We start from the raw sequence: 19,718 nt of genomic DNA, 5'->3' as shown, positions 1-19,718 counted from the left end.
TCAGAAGCGAACATTAACTAATGTGTTTGACTATTTCCACTTTGCTCCTCTGAAGGCTGCTTAACCTGACTGATGAGTGGGTTAATGCAACTACGACCACTGAAAATTCCTATGGTGTTAAGGGATGCAGAAATGTAGTGCTTACATTTTAATTATTAAAGCTTAGATTTACCAATAAGCTTCACCCACTGCTGGATTTTTACTGCCCAACCAGACCCCAGGGACTATTTTTAGCACCTAGATGCAGCCTTCCAGGGAAGCTTTCTCTGGTGTGTGATCCTTCATCTTCCTCCCCACCCTGCTCCTGCTGCCATATGGATAAATTTTCCCCATAGTAGTATATTATTTTTGATGTTCTTCATTATTCTTTAATGTCCTAAACTTTTTCCAATGCAAATATACTACCTGAAGTAATTCTCACCTATGCAACTTGAAAGTAATTATTTTAATCAAGTTAAAAAAACCTTTGTGTATAGACACAGTAATGTACACATATTACAAGTCTACAATGAATATTACAAGCTGAATGAAGTTTCATAAACCGAACAATCCTTGATCAAGAAACAGAACCTTAACTGCATCCAGAAGCCCTCCTCCGCCCCCTGTCCAGTTTCTACCCACTGGTATCTCTCAAGTATAACCATTATCCTGACTTACTTTTGTACTTTATATAAATGGAATCATACACGATGTATTGCTTTGTGTTGGTTTCTTTTATTCATCTAAATTGTTGCATGAAACTGTAGACTTCTCATCCTCACTGCTGTATGGATTTCTGTGAAGTAACCATATCACAGTTTATTTATCCATTGTACTGATGATGGGCGTATAGCTAGTTTCCAGTTTAGGGTTATTATAAGTGGTGCTACTGTGACCATGTTTGTATGTATTTTTTGAGGAATATTTGTACACATTTCTGTTACCTCTATCTAAGAGTACAATTTCTGGGTTACAGGGTACGCATACATTTAGCTTTAGCACAGTGGTTCTCAAGAATTCGCGTGAATCAGATTACCAGGAGGGCTTGTTCAACCACAGATCTTGGGACTCGCCTGGAGTTTCTGATTCAGTAGGTCTGGGGTGAGGCCCGAGAATTTGTACTTGTGAAAAGTTCCAGGCGATGCTGGTGCTCCTGGTCCAGGGACCACACTTTGAAAACCTTTGCTTAGCAGATGCTGCCAAACAGTTTTACAAAATATTTGTACCAGTTGACCCTCCTGCCAGCAGCATAGGAGAATGCCAGTTGCTCCATTTGGTATTAGCCTCCTTCTTTTAAATTTCAGCCATACGGATTGAAAAGGAAGGTTATTTTCTTGTGGTTTTAATGTACCTTTCCCTAGCAGCTAATGAAGTTGAGCTCCTTTCCATAAGTTTATTGGCCATTTGGGTATCTTTTAATGTGAAGTCTGTGTTAAAGTCTTTTGCTCATTTTTCTATTGGGTTGTCTTTCTCTTTCTTATTGAGATCTAGGAATTCTTTATTCTGGGCATCCGTTGTTTGTAGGAGTTTTTTTTTTTTATGTTGTTCATAGTGAATTTCAATTGTTTTTTTTTTTTTAATTTATTTATTTTTATTTATTTATGGCTATGTTGGGTCTTCATTTCTGTGCGAGGGCTTTCTCTAGTTGTGGCAAGCGGGGGCCACTTCATCGCGGTGCACGGGCCTCTCACCATCGCGGCCTCTCTTGTTGCGGAGCACAGGCTCCAGACGCGCAGGCTCAGTAATCGTGGCTCACGGGCCCAGTTGCTCCGCGGCCTGTGGGATCTTCCCAGACCAGGGCTCGAACCCGTGTCCCCTGCATTAGCAGGCAGATTCTCAACCACTGCGCCACCAGGGAAGCCCCTCAATTGTTGTTTGACTATCCTTTTATTTTTTTAACATCTTTATTGGAGTATAATTGCTTTACAATGGTGTGTTAGTTTCTGCTTTATAACAAAGTGAGTCAGCTATACATATACATATATTCCCATATCTCTTCCCTCTCCCATCTTCCTCCCTCCCACCCTCCCTATCCCACCCCTCTAGGTGGTCACAAAGCACTGAGCTGATCTCCCTGTGCTATGTGGCTGCTTCCCACAAGCTATCGGTTTTACATTTGGTAGTATATATATGTACATGCCACTCTCTCACTTTGTCCCAGCTTACCCTACCCCCTCCCCGTGTCCTCAAGTCCATTCTGTAGTAGGTCTGCGTCTTTATTCCCATCCTGCCCCTAGGTTCTTCATGACCTTTTTTTTTTTCTGTTTTTTAGATTCCATATATATGTGTTAGCATACGGTGTTTGTTTTTCTCTTTCTGACTTACTTCACTCTGTATGACAGACTCTAGGTCCATCCACCTCACTACAAATAACTCAATTTTGTTTCTTTTTATGGCTGAGTAACATTCCATTGTATATATGTGCCACATCTTCTTTATCCATTCATCTGTTGATGGACACTTAGGTTGCTTCCATGTCCTGGCTATTGTAAATAGTGCTGCAGTGAACATTGTGGTACATGTCTCTTTTTGAATTATGGTTTTCTCAGGGTATATGCCCAATAGTGGGATTGCTGGGTCATATGGTAGTTCTATTTTTAGTTTTTTAAGGAACATCCATACTGTTCTCCACAGTGGCTGTATCAATTTACATTCCCACCAGCAGTGCAGGAGAGTTCACTTTTCATCACACCCTTTCCAGATTTTTTCTTAATGGCCATTCTGACTGGTGTGAGGTGATATCTCATTGTAGTTTTGATTTGCATTTCTCTAATAATTAATGATGTTGAGCATATTTTCATGTGCCTCTTGGCCATCTGTATGTCTTCTTTGGGGAAATGTCTATTTAGGTCTTCTGCCCATTTTTTAATTGAATTGTTTGTTTTTTTGATATTGAGCTCCACGAGCTGTTTGTATATTTTAGAGATTAATCCTTTGTCTGTTGTTACATTAGCAAATATTTTCTCCCATTCTGAGGGTTGTCTTTTCGTCTTGTTTATGGTCTCCTTTGCTGTGCTAAAGCTTTGAAGTTTAATTAGGTCCGATTTGTTTATTTTTGTTTTTATTTCCATTACTCTAGGAGGCGGGTCAAAAAAGATCTTGCTGTGGTTTATGTCAAAGAGTGTTTTTCCTATGTTTTCCTCAAAGAGTTTTATAGTATCTGGTCTTACATTTAGGTCTCTAACCCATTTTTAATTTATTTTTGTGTATGGTGTGAGGAAGTGTTCTAATTTCATTCTTTTACATGTAGCTGTTCAGTTTTCCCAGCACCACTTACTGAAGAGGCTGTCTTTTCTCCATTGTATATTCTTCCCTCCTTTATCAAAAATAAGGTGACCATATGTATGTGGGTTTATCTCTGGGCTTTCTATCCTGTTCCATTGATCTATATTTCTGTTTTTGTGCCAGTACCATACTGTCTTGATTACTGTGTCTTTGTAGTATAGTCTGAAGTCAGGGAGCCTGATTCCTCCAGCTCCATTTTTCTTTCTCAAGATTGCTTTGGCTCTTCGGGGTCTTTTGTGTTTCCATACAAATTGTGAAAGTTTTTGTTCTAGTTCTGTGAAAAATGCCATTGGTAGTCTGATAGGGATTGCATTGAATCTGTAGTTTGCTTTGGGTAGTATAGTCATTTTCACAATGTTGATTCTTCCAATCCAAGAACATGGTTTATCTCTCCATCTGTTTGTATCGTCTTTAATTTCTTTCATCAGTGTCTTATAGTTTTCTGCGTGCAGTCTTTTGTCTCCTTAGGTAGGTTTATTCCTAGGTATTTTATTCTTTTTGTTGCAGTGGTAAATGGGAGTGTTTCCTTAATTTCTCTTTCAGATTTTTCATCATCAGTGTATAGGATTGCAAGAAATTTCTGTGCATTAATTGTGTATCCTGCTACTTTACCAAATTCATTGATTAGCTCTAGTAGTTTTCTGGTAGTGTCTTTAGAATTCTCTATGTATAGTATCATGTCATCTGCAAACAGTGACAGCTTTACTTCTTCTTTTCTGATTTGGATTCCTTTTATTTCTTTTTCTTCTCTGATTGCTATGGCTAAAACTTCCAAAGCTGTGTTGAATAATAGTGGTGAGGGTGGGCAACCTTGTCCTTTCCTGGTCTTAGAGGAAATGGTTTCCACCAAATGGTTTTTCACCATTGAGAATGATGTTGGCTGTGGGTCTGTCATATATGGCCCTTATTATGTTGAGGTAAGTTCCCTCTATGCCTACTTTCTGGAGGGTTTTTATCATAAATGGGTGTTGAATTTTGTCAAAAGCTTTTTTTGTATCTGTTGAGATGATCATTTGGTTTTTCTCCTTCAATTTGTTAATATGGTTTACCACATTGATTGATTTGCGTATTTTGAAGAATCCTTGCATTCCTGGGATAAACCCCACTTGATGATGGTGTATGATCCTTTTAGTGTGCTGTTGGATTCTGTTTGCTAGTATTTTGTTGAGGACTTTTGCATCATGTTCATCAGTGATATTGGCCTAAGAAAGTTTTCTTTCTTTGTGACATCTTTGTCTGGTTTTGGTATCAGGGTGATGGTGGCCTCATAGAGTGAGTTTGGGAGTGTTCCTCCCTCTGCTATATTTGGAAGAGTTTGAGGAGGATAGGTGTTAGCTGTTCTCTAAATGTTTGATAGAATTCGCCTGTGAAGCCATCTGGTCCTGGGCTTTTGTTTGTTGGAAGATTTTTAATCACAGTCTCAATTTCAGTGCTTGTGATTGGTCAGTTTTTATTTTCTATTTCTTCCTGGTTCAGTCTCAGAAGGTTGTACTTTTCTAAGAATTTGTTCATTTCTTCTAGGTTGTCCATTTTATTGGCATATTGTTGCTTGTAGTAATCTCTCATGATCATTTGTATTTCTGCAGTATCAGTTGTTACTTCTCCTTTTTCATTTCTAATTCTATTGATTTGAGTCTTCTCCCTTTTTTTCTTGATAAGTCTGGCTAATGGTTTATCAATTTTGTTTATCTTCTCAAAGAATCAGCTTTTAGTGTTATTGATCTTTGCTATTGTTTCCTTCATTTCTTTTTCATTTATTTCTCATCTGATCTTTATGATTTCTTTCCTTCTGCTAACTTTGGGGTTTTTTTTGTTCTTCTTTCTCTAACTGCTTTAGGTGTAAGGTTAGGTGTTTATTTGAGATGTTTCTTGTTTCTTGAGGTAGGATTGTATTGCTATAAATTTCCCTCTTAGAATTGCTTTTGCTGCATCCCATAGGTTTTGGGTCATCGTTTTTTCATTGTCTTTTGTTTCTAGGTATTTTTTGATTTCCTCTTTGATTTCTTCAGTGATCTCTTGATTATTTAGTAGTGTATTGTTTAGCCTCCATGTGTTTGTATTTTTTACAGATTTTTTTCCTGTAATTGATATCTAGTCTCATAGCGTTGTGGTCGGAAAAGATACTTGATACGATTTCAATTTTCTTAAGTTTACCAGGGGTTGATTTGTGACCCAAGATATGATCTATCCTGGAGAATGTTCCATGAGCACTTGAGAATAAAGTGTATTCTGTTGTTTTTGGATGGAACTTTCTATAAATATCAATTAAGCCCATCTTGTTTAATGTATCATTTAAAGCTTGTGTTTCCTTATTGATTTTCATTTTGGATGATCTGTCCATTGGTGAAAGTGGGGTGTTAAAGTCCCCTACTATGATTGTGTTACTTTCAATTTCCCCTTTTATGGCTCTTAGCATTTGCCTTATGTATTGAGGTGCTCCTATGTTGGGTGCATAAATATTTACAATTTTTATATCTTCTTCTTGGATTGATCCCTTGATCATTATGTAGTGTCCCTCTTTGTCTCTTGTAAGAGTCTTTATTTTACAGTCTATTTTGTCTGATATGAGAATTGTTACTCCAGCTTTCTTTTGATTTCCTTTTGCATGGCATATCTTTTTCCATCCCCTCACTTTCCGTCTGTATGTGTCCCTAGGTCTGAAGTGGGTCTCTTGTAGAAAGCATATATATGGGTCTTGATTTTGTATCCATTCAGCCAGTCTATGTCTTTTGGTTGGAGCATTTAATCCATTTACATTCAAGGTTATTATCGATATGTATATTCCTATTACCATTTTCTTAACTGTTTTGGTTTTGTTATTGTAGGGCTTTTCCTTGTCTTGTGTTTCCTGCCTAGAGAAGTTCCTTTAGCATTTATTGTAAAGCTGGTTTGGTGGTGCTGAATTCTCTTAGCTTTTGCTTCTCTGTAAAGGTTTTAATTTCTCCATCGAATCTGAATGAGATCCTTGCTGGGTAGAGTAATCTTGGTTGTAATTCTTTCCCTTTCATCACTTTAAATATGTCCTGCCACTCCCTTCTGGCTTGCAAGGTTTCTGCTGAAAGATCCGCTGTTAACCTTATAGGGATTCCCTTGTATGTTATTTGCTGTTTTTTCCCTTGCTGCTTCTAATATTTTTTCTTTGTATTTAATTTATGATAGTTTGATTAGTATGTGTCTTGGCGTGTTTCTGCTTGAATTTATCCTGTATGGAACTCTCTGCGCTTCCTGGATTTTTGACTGTTTCCTTTCCCATATTAGGGAAGTGTTGAACTATAATCTCTTCAAATATTTTCTCAGTCCCTTTCTTTTTCTCTTCTTCTTTTGGGACCCATATAATTCAAATGTTGGTGCATTTAATGTTGTCCTAGAGGTCTGTGAGAGTGTCCTCAATTCTTTATTTTCTTTTTTCTTAATTCTGCTCTGTGGTAGTTATTTCCACTCTTTTATCTTCCAGGTCACTTATCTGTTCTTCTGCCTCAGTTATTCTGGTATTGATTCCTTGTAGAGAATTTTTAATTTCATTTTTTGTGTTGTTCATCATTGTTTGTTTGCTCTTTAGTTCTTCTAGGTCCTTGTTAATCGTTTCTTGTATTTTCTCCATCCTCTTTCCAAGATTTTGGATCATCTTTACTATCATTACTCTGAATTCTTTTTCAGGTAGACTGCCTATTTCCTCTTCATTTGTTTAGTCTGGTGGGTTTTTACCTTGCTCCTTCATCTGCTGCGTGTTTCTCTGTCTTCTCATTTTGCTTAACTTACTGTGTTTGGGGTCTCCTTTTCGCAGGCTGCAGGTTCGTAGTTCCTGTTGTTTTTGGTGTCTGCCCCTAGTGGCTAAGTTTGGTTCAGTGGGTTATATAGGCTTCCTGGTGAGGGGGACTGGTGCCTGTGTTCTGGTGGGTGGGGCTGGATCTTGTTCTTCTGGTGGGTAGGGCCACGTATGGTGCTGTGTTTTGGGGTGCCTGTGAGCTTAGTATGCCTCTCTGCTAATGGGTGGGGTTGTGTTCCTGTCTTGCTAGTTGTTTGGCATAGGGTGTTCAGCACTGGAGCTTGTGGTCATTGAGTGGAGCTGGGTCTTAGCATTGAGATGGAGATCTGTGGGAGATCTTTCGCCGTTTGATATTACATGGAGCTGGTAGGTCTCTGGTGCACTAATGTCCTGAACTTGGCTCTCCCACCTCAGAAGCACATGCCTGACACCCGGCCAGAGCACCAAGACCCTGTCAGCCACACGGCTCAGAAGAAAAGTGAGAAAAAAGGAAAGAAAGAAAGAATAAAATAAAATAAAATAAAGTTATTAAAATAAAAAATTCAAAAAATTATTAAAAATAAAAAAATTAAAAAGTAATAAAAAAAGAAAAAAAAAGAAAGAAAGAAAGAAGGGAGCAACAAAACCAAAAAACAAATCCACCAATGATAACAAGCACTAAAAACTATCCAAAAAAAAACACCCAAAAAAACAAACAAACAAAAAAACGGACATACAGAACCCTAGGACAAATGGTAAAAGGAAAGGTACACAGACAAAATCACAGAAAGAAGCATACACATAAACACAAAAGGAGAAAAAGGAAAAAAATATATATATCTATATGTAAAAATAAAGGAGGAAGAGAGCTACCAAATCAATAAACAAATCTACCAATGATAATAAACTCTAAATACTAAACTTAGATAAACCTAAAACCAGAAACAAATTAGATGCAGAACGCAAACCCCAAGCCTACAGTTGCTCTCAAAGTCCACTGCCTCAATTTTGGGTTGATTCGTTGTCTGTTCAGGTATCCCACAGATGCAGGGTACATCAAGTTGATTGTGTAGATTTAATCCACTGCTCCTGAGGCTGCCTGGAGAGATTTCCCTTTCTCTTCTTTGTTCACACAGCTCCTGGGGTTCAGCTTTGGATGTGGCCCTGCCTCTGTGTGTAGGTTGCCTGAGGGCATCTGTTCCTGCTCAGACAGGACGGGGTTAAAGGAGCAGCTGCTTCGGGGGCTCTGGCTTACTCAGGCCGGGGGGAGGGAGGGGTACGGAATGCGGGGCGAGCCTGCGGCAGCAGAGGCCGAAGTAATGTTGCACCAGCCTGAGGCTCGCCATGTGTTCTCCTGGGAAAGTTGTCCCTGGATCACAGGGCCCTGGCAGTGGCGGGCTGCACAGGCTCCCGGGAGGGTAGATGTGGAGAGTGACCTGTGCTCGCACACAGGCTTCTTGGTGGCAGCAGCAGCAGCCTTAGCATCTCATGCCCGTCTCTGGGGTCCACGCTATAGCCGCAGCTCACGCCCGTCTCTGGAGCTCGTTTAGGCGGTGCTCTGAATCCCCTCTCCTCGCGCACCCCGAAACAGTGGTCTCTTGCCTCTTAGGCAGGTCCAGACTTTTCCCTGTACTCCCTCCTGGCTAGCTGTGGTGCACTAGCCCCTTCAGGCTGTGTTCACGCCGCCAACCCCAGTCCTCTCCCTGCGATCCGACCTCTGAAGCCTGAGCCTCAGCTCCCAGCCCCTGCCCACCCCGGCGGGTGAGCAGACAAGCCTCTCGGGCTGGTGAGTGCTGGTCAGCACCGATCCTCTGTGTGGGAATCTCTCCACTTTGCCCTCTGCACCCCTATTACTGTGCTCTCCTCCGTGGCTCTGAAGCTTCCCCCCGCCACCCCCTGCCTCTGCCAGTGAAAGGGCTTCCTAGTGTGTGGAAACTTCTGCTTCACAGCTCCCTCCCAGAGGTGCAGGTCCTGTCTCTATTCTTTTGTCTCTGTTTTTTCTTTTTTCTTTTGCTCTACCCAGGTACGTGGGGAGTTTCTTGCCTTTTGGGAGGTCTGAGGTCTTCTGCCAGCATTCAGTAGGTGTTCTGTAGGTGTTGTTCCACATGTAGATGCATTTCTGATGTATCTTTGGGGAGGAAGGTGATCTCCACATCTTACTCCTCCACCATCTTGAAGGTCTCCTCTTGTTGGAGTTTTTGTTGTAAGCATCTTTTCCCACTCTGTGGGTTGCCTTTTCATTTTCTTAATAGTAATGAATAGAAATTCCTAATTTTAATATAATTTAATTCATCTTTTTTTCCGTTAAAGGTTATTTTTTATTTTTTATTTTTTTGTGCTATTTAAGGAATCTTTGCCTACTCCAAGGTCATGAAGACGTTCTCTTATTTTTTTTCAAAGATTTATTTTTCCCTCTTATATTTAGATTAAAAATCATCTGGAATTGATTTTTGTGTTTTATTGCATTTCTGTGAGATATTTTCATATACTAAAATAATCTTCCTTAAGGCCCTGTTTAAAATTCACCTCTTTGTCTCCATTTTTAGTACTTTTAAGAAATATCAATGTCATATAGAAACTTTTAGCAAATTCAAGAGATCTTTTTAAACTTACAATTGTATTGAAAGCAATGCTTCAAATAATAAACACTTTATATTTACTCAGGGTAGGCTTACTTTCAACAGAGCCAAATTTAGGGCAGTTATTGAAACTTTTAAGTAACATAAAGCACTTTTTTCATCTGGTGCCAAAAGTATAATGCTCACAATAATTTATATTTAATTTTTAATACAGTTATCTATCATGAGTAATTATGTGGGCTGCTCCCAGTATTCCATTCTCTGTTATGTGGTTTTCCTGAAGACTGTGGTTTCTTTGTATAACTACTGGGAATTATTACCTTGCTGATGAATTTCTCTTCTGAAGAGATATCAACTACGAACTTCAATGTCGTATTTTTTCACTTTAACTTACAAAACAGGCACGGTGTCTGGGTGCTCCCTTTATTTCTCGAATGTTTAGAAACAAAGCACTCTTTGTGTTTAAAGAAATATTTTAGCAAGACTGTGCTACTTCATGATAAATACCTTTAAAATTGGCTGAAAGAATTGATTAAAATTACTCTACATGTTTTGCCATGTCATTTCGGAGCAGCCTGCTTTCTTTGGCCAACAATGTGCTTGAATAGTCAAGAAAGCCCCTTGGTATTTGGTGGTCAGACTGGCCATGCCATTTTGCACAGAAGGAATGAAATTTGGCTTAGAAATTAGATTGGCAATTAAGAACTTTTAGAAAGATTGAAAAAAAATTGTACCCCAACTGTAAGGTCTGTTAGTTTTACTCCTTTTTCTCACTACCAAGAAACAGACCCCTCTAGAATGCAAGCCCCATGATGGCAGGTTTTGTTCACCACTTCATCTCCATCATCCAAAGCAAAGCAGTGCTTGGCACTTGTAGCTGCTCAATTACTGTTTCTGAGTTGTAAGTAAGAATGAATGAATCCTTATGCCTTTAAAGGGTGGGATGCAGGCATGTGTGGATTTAGAAGGCAGCCAAGGCTTCCGTCTTTGCCCTCTCTCATCTCTGAGCTATCCTGAGGGCCTTTTGTAGGGAATGCTTAGGCCACAATGGGTGCTTCCTAGCTCAGCCTTTTTGAGCTTGTAGACTGTAAAGGACATGGATTGCTTCCCCCAAACTTCCATCCTCCAGCCCCAAAGATGAGGAGGAGTTGAAGATGAAACCAAAATTGCAAACTTTAGGAAGCACGAAGGTTATGATATTCCTGCTGGTAATAGTTGGTTTAGGAAATATGAATGTAAGATGAAAGGATGAATACATTTGTAGACACGTTTAGGAGGCTTTGACACTATAAAATTTAACAAGAAGACCTCAATTAATTGCAGCTGGCTAACTATTCAGACCACAAATTACAGACTCGTTCACAAGTTACACACAATTAAGATTTAACCTAAATTAAAAAAAATGACTATAGGATTTGCTTATGATGGTATAAGGTCTTCGTGAAACAGCCAAAAGGAAATAAGCATTTAATGGAACTGGCTCGAAGGAGAGACATCAAAAATAAATTTGAGGACCATTCACAGTTATTCAGGTGCTGGCTGAAAGCACATGAGTGGATGAGCTGACTGGGGCTCATTTTCCTGTCAGTGGGACCTGGGGGTAGAGGAAGAGAGAAAATGAGATGTATGCCATCTCACCTCTGATTTTCAGAACGTAGATACACCTGCCAATTGTTATTGATTTTAGATTAGCTCAAACCATTGTAGTTCAGTTATTTAATTCGGAGTAGTGGCCTAAAGCATAAAGCACTCTACTATCCTTTCCTTTCAAGTTTTTATCCACTGCTCATATGTGGTGATGCACTTCCTACATGCTGTTCATGTATTGACAAGTGGTTCTACCTCTTTGTTTGCTGTATTAATCTCTTCTCAAGTTCTTTGAGGTGAACAACCCATTTCCTTTTTAGCTACCCATGGCGCTTGACATAAAGGAGTCTCTGCTGAGCTTCTTAAACTTGTGTGTTTCACTTTAACTATGCCACAAGGTGAAAAGTAGATATGTGGGGCAAGGAAACTTCTAGAAGAGCATCTGATCTTATCTCTCCACACTCTCTACATTTATTTCAATGAAAATTCATATGGATGTATACTATTTTCTCCATTGTATTTTGTGGTCACTGACAGGCTGTTTGACTTTGGGAAAATTACAGCTAGTTTGTGATACCATTAAAGCATTGTATAGACTACTTAAGAAAGCTCTAGAGAAATTTGCATCCAAGAAATAGCATAGTTTAGTATTTATCTTTCCCTGGACAGCACAAAAATTAAGGCAACTTTCCTTTGATATTATACAGTAAAAAAAAGACCCAGTTTATATAGTTTATGAACAAGAAAACTTCTCAGTTAGATATGTGACAGTATTTAACTTATAAGGCATGTTACAGGATTATTCTGAAGTTTCATGTTGATAATAATAATGATACTAGTATTACCAAAGTAGTCATCATAAATATGCTATTGTGTGTCAGGCACTTTGCTGTTTTATACATATTATTTCATTTAATCTATAGATAACCTTCTGAAATAATTTTAATGCTTTACAGGTGGGGAAAATGAGACTCAGAGAAATTAAGCAGTTTGATGAACCACACTAGGTAAGTGACAGAACCACGTGGTTGAACATGTCTGTCTGACTTCAAAGCCCTTGTGTTCCGTAATTAAGCTGAAACTTTGGGTTCAAGAGACAGCTGACCTTTGGGTGTATAAGAGAAAGCTACTAGTGAGAAGAAGAAAAGTTGTGATGGAAAACTCTAGAATAAAAATCATGGTATCTTTAAAAAGATCTTTGTTAGAGCCTTGAGTATTGGGGAGTGGCAGAAAAACAGTGACTTACCCATGGAAAGAGTCATTTAACATACAGCAAAAAATTTATTAAGCAATTGTCATGTGCCAGGTAATGAGCTAGGTACTCAACAGTGAATAGATCATGGGCTTGCTTTTCTGATCTTATATCCTACAGAGTGAATACTTCTCTGTGCTGTACTCTCTTCTTCCCTAAGAATTCAAAAGAGAAATAGAGAAATTCATTAAAACGCAATGTCAGATGACTTTCCAGGTTTATAACTAACTGGTTTCATGAGAAAAATGGAAAAATTTCATCCAAGACAGGAAATACATAGAGCATGAGCAGATAGCCATCTTTGAAAAAATGTTTCCTTTCTTCTGTTAATATTGGAATATCATACAGTTATTCTCCTAGAATGTTGAAATTGGTATAAAATATTTTTAGATGCCATCCAGTGTAAATGTCATTTTTGCCATCCTGCTTGGCCTGAAAATTGGATATGTTTCTTAGGAATGTTGAGAAAGAGTGAGGAGGAAAAGAAGAGTGAGCACAAATTCCAATCAGCCCTTTTCTGATCCAGTCAAGTCTGTTCCATAGTGTTGCGAGTTCCTTGTCATGGGCCGTCGTGGGAAATTAGAGCCGACGGCTGGAAACTGTTCATATAGATTTTTTTATTTTTCCTTTCAAGTAAGCTGTATTAAATCACACCAAAAAGAGCTGACATATTTAAAATCCTGGCTATTATAATACATTAAGCACAGTAAAAATCTGCCTGGTTTTCACAACTTGAGATCACCTGGCATGGATGCTTTGTGGACATATTAGAATTGGCTACGTTCCCCAGGCACATGAGGCCGTCCCTATGCTTATCTTGCATTTCGTAGTGGAAAGTCTCCTTGGCTTTCAGTTCCAGCCTTCTCATCACCACGTTGTAGCAGGCATAGCAACAGGGTAATGCAGGGCAGCTCCTTGGTTTCCACTGCTACTGCCCCAGGTTCTGGTGAACACTGAAAAGTGACCAACAAGGAAGTAAAAACTGGCAAGAATAGCTAACCAATGAGAATATCAACCTCAGAACAATGAAATGCAAGGATTCACCTATAAAACAATAGCCTGCAGATCAGTGTTGCTTATATACACACATTTAAAGACCAGGTTGGAATCTTACAGAAGTCTCTGGGGACAGAGTGGATTTGTCCACAGCCCGATGGCTACTTGGAGTTGTCCTTGAATGTCCCCAGCATCCACGTTCAGTGGGATCAGTTCCAGTGATGGGGGCCACATGGCGTCACCATCTGAAAATCAGTGTCCGAGGGACTACACTAGTACATTTAAATTTCTCTGCTAGTGTTTTTCATGAAAAGCAGTTTTAAAAATATTAAGTTTATTTTTAAAGACATTTTGTATCTTACTTTTTTTGTCCTTATTTTGCCTGTTTTTCTACGAGTGTTTCCCTTTCTTTATCTCTTGTCACAATTTGCATGATGTGCTAACCAAGAAGGAAAAAATGACAAGTAGAAAGAGTAAGCACTTAGCAAATTATCAGATGAATGGATCATTACTCCCTAAGAAGCAGGCCTCCTGTAATTTTCTGACTGCATGTAATTTTCTGATAGAAGCCACTTGACGACTGGGAGCAAATGAAGCAATTGGGAATTTTGAGAATGATGAGTGTTGCCATGTGTTTAAGCCTGTGCTTTGGAATAAAACCACATTATCTTTTCCTTTGCTTTGTGAATCTGAATCTATACTGAAATGTCCTAGGGGATGTAATTCTAACTAGATTATATTCAAGTTCAGTTTTGGAAAAGTTAGGTTACATATGGCCTCCTAAAAACGTGAATGTAACTTCTAGAGTTTCTCACTCTCAGAAATGAGAGCTAAAGGTATTTTTAGCAATGACAGTTGAATGGAGACAGTGATCTATTGGTCTGATGCCTCTTTTTATGACATTACCTCCTGAAATGTTGCATATTTTCATGCTTAGAAATACCCTCTAACTTTGTAACGTACTCTGAGGATTGTATTGTATCCATTCTTTGCTCCGTAAATCACATAATGGCTGTTGTACAAAAGCAGTAAGATCTGACCTGCTGTCTGATCTATGGAATGGGTGTCACGCAGTTCATCTTAGGCTCCTGAAAGGCTGGAGGGGCTGTTCTTCGCAGGTCAGCATTCTGGGCCCGAGGCCACGGCGGTTCTTACTCCGCGGGAAAGATACCCTGAGTGTAGGAATAACACCAAAGCTGCCTGTCCCTTCACGTTTTAGAGTTTCTCCAGCAGCCGGACTACAAACCAAAGTGCGGTTTCCACGTGAAAGCTGAGATGAATATTCACTTGGAAATTCAATTCAGCAAGCACAAGGGTCACAGCATTGCCCAATTTCAGGGGCACTATTCACAGAGAAAGAGTGCCGTGTTTGGGCTGATCAAACAGTGCCATCTTTAACCAAAAGCGAGGAAATGGTGCTGCTTAAAATTCATCTGCAAGCCCATGACTTTTTTTTTTTAAATAAATTTATTTATTTTATTTATCTTTGGCTGCATTGGGTCTTCGTTGCTGTGCACGGGCTTTCTCTAGTTGCGGCGAACGGGGGCTACTCTTCGTTGCAGTGCGCGGGCTTCTCATTGTGGCGGCTTCTCTTGTTGCGGAGCACAGGCTCTAGGCGCGCCACCTTCAGTAGTTGTGGCACGCGGGCTCAGTAGTTGTGGCTCACGGGCTCTAGAGCATAGGCTCAGTAGTTGTGGCGCACGGGCTTAGTTGCTCCGCGGCATGTGGGATCTTCACGGACCAGGGCTCGAACCGGTGTCCCCTGCATTGGCAGGTGGATTCTTAACCACTGCACCACCAGGGAAGCCCAAACCCATGACTTTTAATATAAAGCAGAGAACCTGGATAAGCAGCTTGTGCCTGTAGCCCATTATGCCAGTGATATTGGAAACATTGGCAGAAGATTATTGTCAAGCAAAGTCAATGTCTAAGGCCAAGGCTAGAGAGGTATGAGTGAAACTGAATACAACTATCTTGATTAAAGAAGCTCAGAAAATCAGGAACACCAGGCTCTAAGTGCATGTATTTGGATGGGGGTTGGGGGTTGGAGGATGGAGAATGTTTTGGAGAATTGACAATTGGTTTTATGGTTTTTCCTTCCCGTCCACCTCCTCTCCAGCTCTTACCCCTCTCTCCTCTTCATCTTTTTCTTAGGTGACAAAAATTGCAAGTTGACCTCATTATCTATTTCCCCTTTACTCAATTCTTATAGAACAATTTTTAGTGGGGTACATGGACTTCTTCCCACCCCAATTCACCTCTCAGTCTCCTTTGTAGTTGGATGAAGCTACATGGGTATGTCCTGGAATATAAACAGGTGTTGTGAGTGCACCTTCTGGCTTGTGCCTTTAAGGGGAGGCACGCTTTTCCTTTCCGTCTCGCCTTATTGGAATGAGGGTGAGGTAATGAACCATCTTAGACCATGCAGATGAGAGAAAGGCTCTCAGAATGATAGGGCACCAAGGTAGAAGAATCCTGGGTCCCTGATGCCTTGATGCCTTCACATGAGCCCTGGACTGCCTATACTCAGACCATTATGTGAAACAGAAACAAACTCTTCTTATCTTGGGTCTCCTTCTCACAGCAGCTGACCCTATATCTTAATATATTGCCGTCTCTTCCCAATTGACCTCCCTCACTCCCTCATCCCTCCACTCCCTCATCCTTTTCTTCCACTTTCTGTTGGACTGTCCAAAGTGTAGACCAATGGCTCTCAAACTTTGGTTTGAATAAATATTTATAGGGTGGACTTTTTAAAGATGAAGCAGACACTGCTTCTAGGGTATCTGGTTTAAGACTTCTTGCGTGGAGTGTAAGAATCTGCATTTTAACAAGACCCTCAGGTTATTTAGATGAAGGTGGTCCATGGGATAACTTGGAGAAGCATTGGTATAGCATCTATGCCAATCGTAAAGTAGATGCTCAAAAAAGCGTTTGAGGGATTGAGTTGCAGTAACTCAGTGAAATCTGCTAACACGTCACACAGATTGAACCTACGTGAACTTAAGCAACTGCCCCACTAACTCAGCTGTCTCGAAAGTGTCAGATAATATAATGGTTTAAACAATAATACCTACCAGATCAGTTATTTGGCACAATTTAGAAGAAAACAACTGGTTGACCCAAATTTTCAATATCCAATCAGTTTTTTTAAATACGATACTTGCATAACTTGAGGATGTAGTTTTTGTTGTTGGCAGTTTATTTTTGAGAAAGAAAGTTTGTTTACTAGTCATATGCTTTCTGAGGTTTTCAACTATTCATTCTTGAATGTCAACAATTACGAAGCTCAGAGAAAGGTTTTAGTTAATTAAGATAATTTGCAAATAGTTGCGTTTTTCTTATGTGATGAGCTTCATGCTAGACATGAGGGATATAAAGATGAACAGAACAAAGTCCTGCCCTCAACCTTCCACAGTCAGCTTGGGGGATGTAGACAAATATTCCAACCAATACCAACTAGTGTGGAAGCCCTCCACTAGAGACTGGCACAGGGAGCTAGGGGCCAGAGGATCAGAGATGAGGATCAGAGATGCCTCCCAAAGGAAGGGGAAAGGTTACTGGGCTGAGCAGAAGCTAGACAGGCAGGGAAGGTGGTCAGTTAAAGGGAAGGTAAGGATGCTCAGGCCAGAGAAAACAGTCTAGGTCAAGGCACAAGATGAAGTGCCATATGGTCAGAGCTCTGAGTACCTGTTGGGGGCAGTGGGGAAAAGGATGGTAGGGTGAGAGGACCCAGTTCATGAGGAATGTGGGATTTACCCTGAAGTGCTCAGTCACCACTGTAAGATATTAATCAGAAAAACAAAGTCACTGTCAGCTACAGTCCATCCCTCTGGCAGTGGAGGATGAACTGGAAGGGAATAAAAATAAAGACATGGATACAAGGTAAAACATGATAAGAGTATCAGCTAAGACTATGGCTGTGGAAGAATGAGAGGAGGGTGAGATTTTTAAGTGGAAGCGGCAGGGCTTAGTGACTGGGATGTAGGGAGGGGGAGAATCTGGGATTATGCATAATTTCTGTCTCAGGCTATGAGTGGCTACATCTTTCATTGAGAAAGCAAATAGGAGAGGATGGGGTTGAGGGTAGAGAGGGGGGAAAAGTTAAAGTGTTTAGATTTAGATATAATGAATTTGAGGAGTCTGTAGGTTATTCAGGAGGCAATTTGGATGTGATTCTGAAACCCAGGCAGGAGGTTTTTGTCTGAAGACATAGTTTTGGGAGTCATAAGCATACAGATAGTAGCTGAACATGTGCACATGAAGTGTGTAATGAGAGTCAAGCAGAGGACCCAAGGGGAAACTCTGCACAAATTAGACTCTCTCAAGCTAGTAATGCCTTCACCCGGAGACTTGCTGAGACCCAAAGTCTGCAAAACACTCACCTCCCCGTAAGGCCACCCTGATTACAGTCCTCAGGAGAATTCATCACGCTACCCTCATTGTTCCTGAATCACTATTTCATAAGACTGGTGTATCACACATCTTTCTGTATTATGCCTAATTGTAGAGATAGATGTCTGTGACTTTGTTGGCTAGGTGGTGAGTGCCTTAGAGACATGGACTATATTTTATTCAACCTGTTTTCCTAACACAGCTCACTGTATCAGGCCCCAAGGGATTTGCACAACAGTTCATTGATTCAATTTCTTATTTGTTCGTGCATTTATTCATTCATTCATTTTCAAGTCTTTCAATGCCTGCCATTGCTGTTCAGCTGTTTTATTATCATTAATTTCTTTGCAAAGTTTTTCCATAAAGTTACCCTTTTATGAATTAAAAAAAAAACCTCAATAGAATTTTGAAGAATACATCTTTCCTATTCTTACTCTTCCTGCCTGCCCTCCTCATTTCACATCATTCTGGGCTTATCCCAAGCCTTGATGTCTTTTTCTAAAATAATTTGCTGATCTTTGCTCATAAACTGTGTATCTTGGTCTCAACAGAATTATGGCTTTGGAAGTTCCTATTGATAACATTGCCTTTAAATCGATGTTATGTGAAACAGAAAAATTAGATTTAGTGAAAATACAGTCATTTTTCCAGTTGTAAAAGAAAACCAAAATGATAAAAGAAAACCAAAGAATTGATTTGAAGGTCACAGTGAAAAACCTCTCTTTTATCTGTGGTTTATCTCAGATTTTGGAGCTGATTTTATTTCTATCATGAATTGTTGTCAGAATTTAGTTTTTGGTTTGGCATATTTCTTACCTTTAGGTATTTATTCATGCTGCCCAAAAGAGAGGTTTACCAATGAATATTTAAAAAAATTAAATGATAGATGAATAATCCTTTTTGTTAGTCTGGAGCATATATTGAAGTTATATACTAACACAGCTCTTTACCAAGAGTTCAAATCTTAGGATTGTTAACTTTCTTCTATTTTCAGAATAGTTTGCCTCTTAGTGTCTTTTGGAGGCAAGAGAAGGTATGTGGATATTTGTGCATGTTTTTGAAACATTCTGAAGTGGATGTAGCATATCAATTGAATTATGTTCTCAATTTGTCTGGTTAAGGAAAATTGGAGTTTTTAGTTCATTCACCTCTAGGTCACAGGGTTTCTCAGGGCAGTTCACATACCTGTTTGCTTTAGAACCACTCAGGTGGGATTTTCAAATATAATTAGACTATCCCAGCCAGAGTCTGAATCAGAATTTCTGGGTGAGGTCAGGTATCTGCACTTTAGCCCCCCCAGGTGATCCTTGTAGGCTAAGAACCACTGCTTAATAGAATGGTTCCATGGAATAAGTGAGGACTCCATGCTGAAGAGACAGGGCTGTCTTCATGGAACCAAGACAGGCATTGGCCACACCACTCAATATGAGGACAAGAGTCATAATCCTCTTCATTGTAACAGCAGGTCATAGAACTGTAGCAAAGAAGAGGAATCACTGTCTGGAAGCTGTGTAAATTTTAGTTTTAAACTTGCAACTATATTTTAGTCTACACTAGTCATTATTTGTAAATGTCTCTATGGTCATTTTGACTCTAAGCTCCTGAAGGGCAGGGACTGGCTCTGTGTTTGCAGCCACATCCTCATCATGGGGCTTGACCCATAACAAATACTCAATATGCCCTTATTTACTGATAGACAGGAAAGCTATCTAGTTAGCTTGAGGCAAAAATCATATGTAATCCTGCATATACACTTGTCCCCATCTACTCACACGCATATACCCCTCACACATATCTTGAGATGTTACAAGACTAGTTTCAAAGGACCATGATGACAGTTCTTGTCTATGGCTACTTATGTCAGAATGACTCCAGTACGGTCACATGATGAGCCTCACTC

At 39.8% G+C, this 19,718-nt stretch overlaps 1 protein-coding gene across 27 annotated transcripts in view; it reads left to right on the top strand.

The window, feature by feature from the left end:
• Nucleotides 1-19,718, top strand: part of SETD4 (SET domain containing 4) — a 459,131-nt gene that overhangs the window by 261,592 nt on the left and 177,821 nt on the right. For all 27 annotated transcript variants that reach the window (XR_009502969.1, XR_009502983.1, XR_009502978.1 and 24 more), the window contains one exon: nucleotides 12,132-12,182. The gene's annotated coding sequence lies outside the window, so the exon portion shown is untranslated. The remainder of the gene's footprint in view (nucleotides 1-12,131; nucleotides 12,183-19,718) is intronic.

This window comes from Balaenoptera ricei, chromosome 4 (genome assembly GCF_028023285.1).
Source record: "Balaenoptera ricei isolate mBalRic1 chromosome 4, mBalRic1.hap2, whole genome shotgun sequence".
Classification (NCBI taxonomy): Eukaryota; Metazoa; Chordata; class Mammalia; order Artiodactyla; family Balaenopteridae; genus Balaenoptera; species Balaenoptera ricei.
Note: the sequence above shows the minus strand (reverse complement) of the source record. Positions and strands in the feature narration are given on the sequence as shown.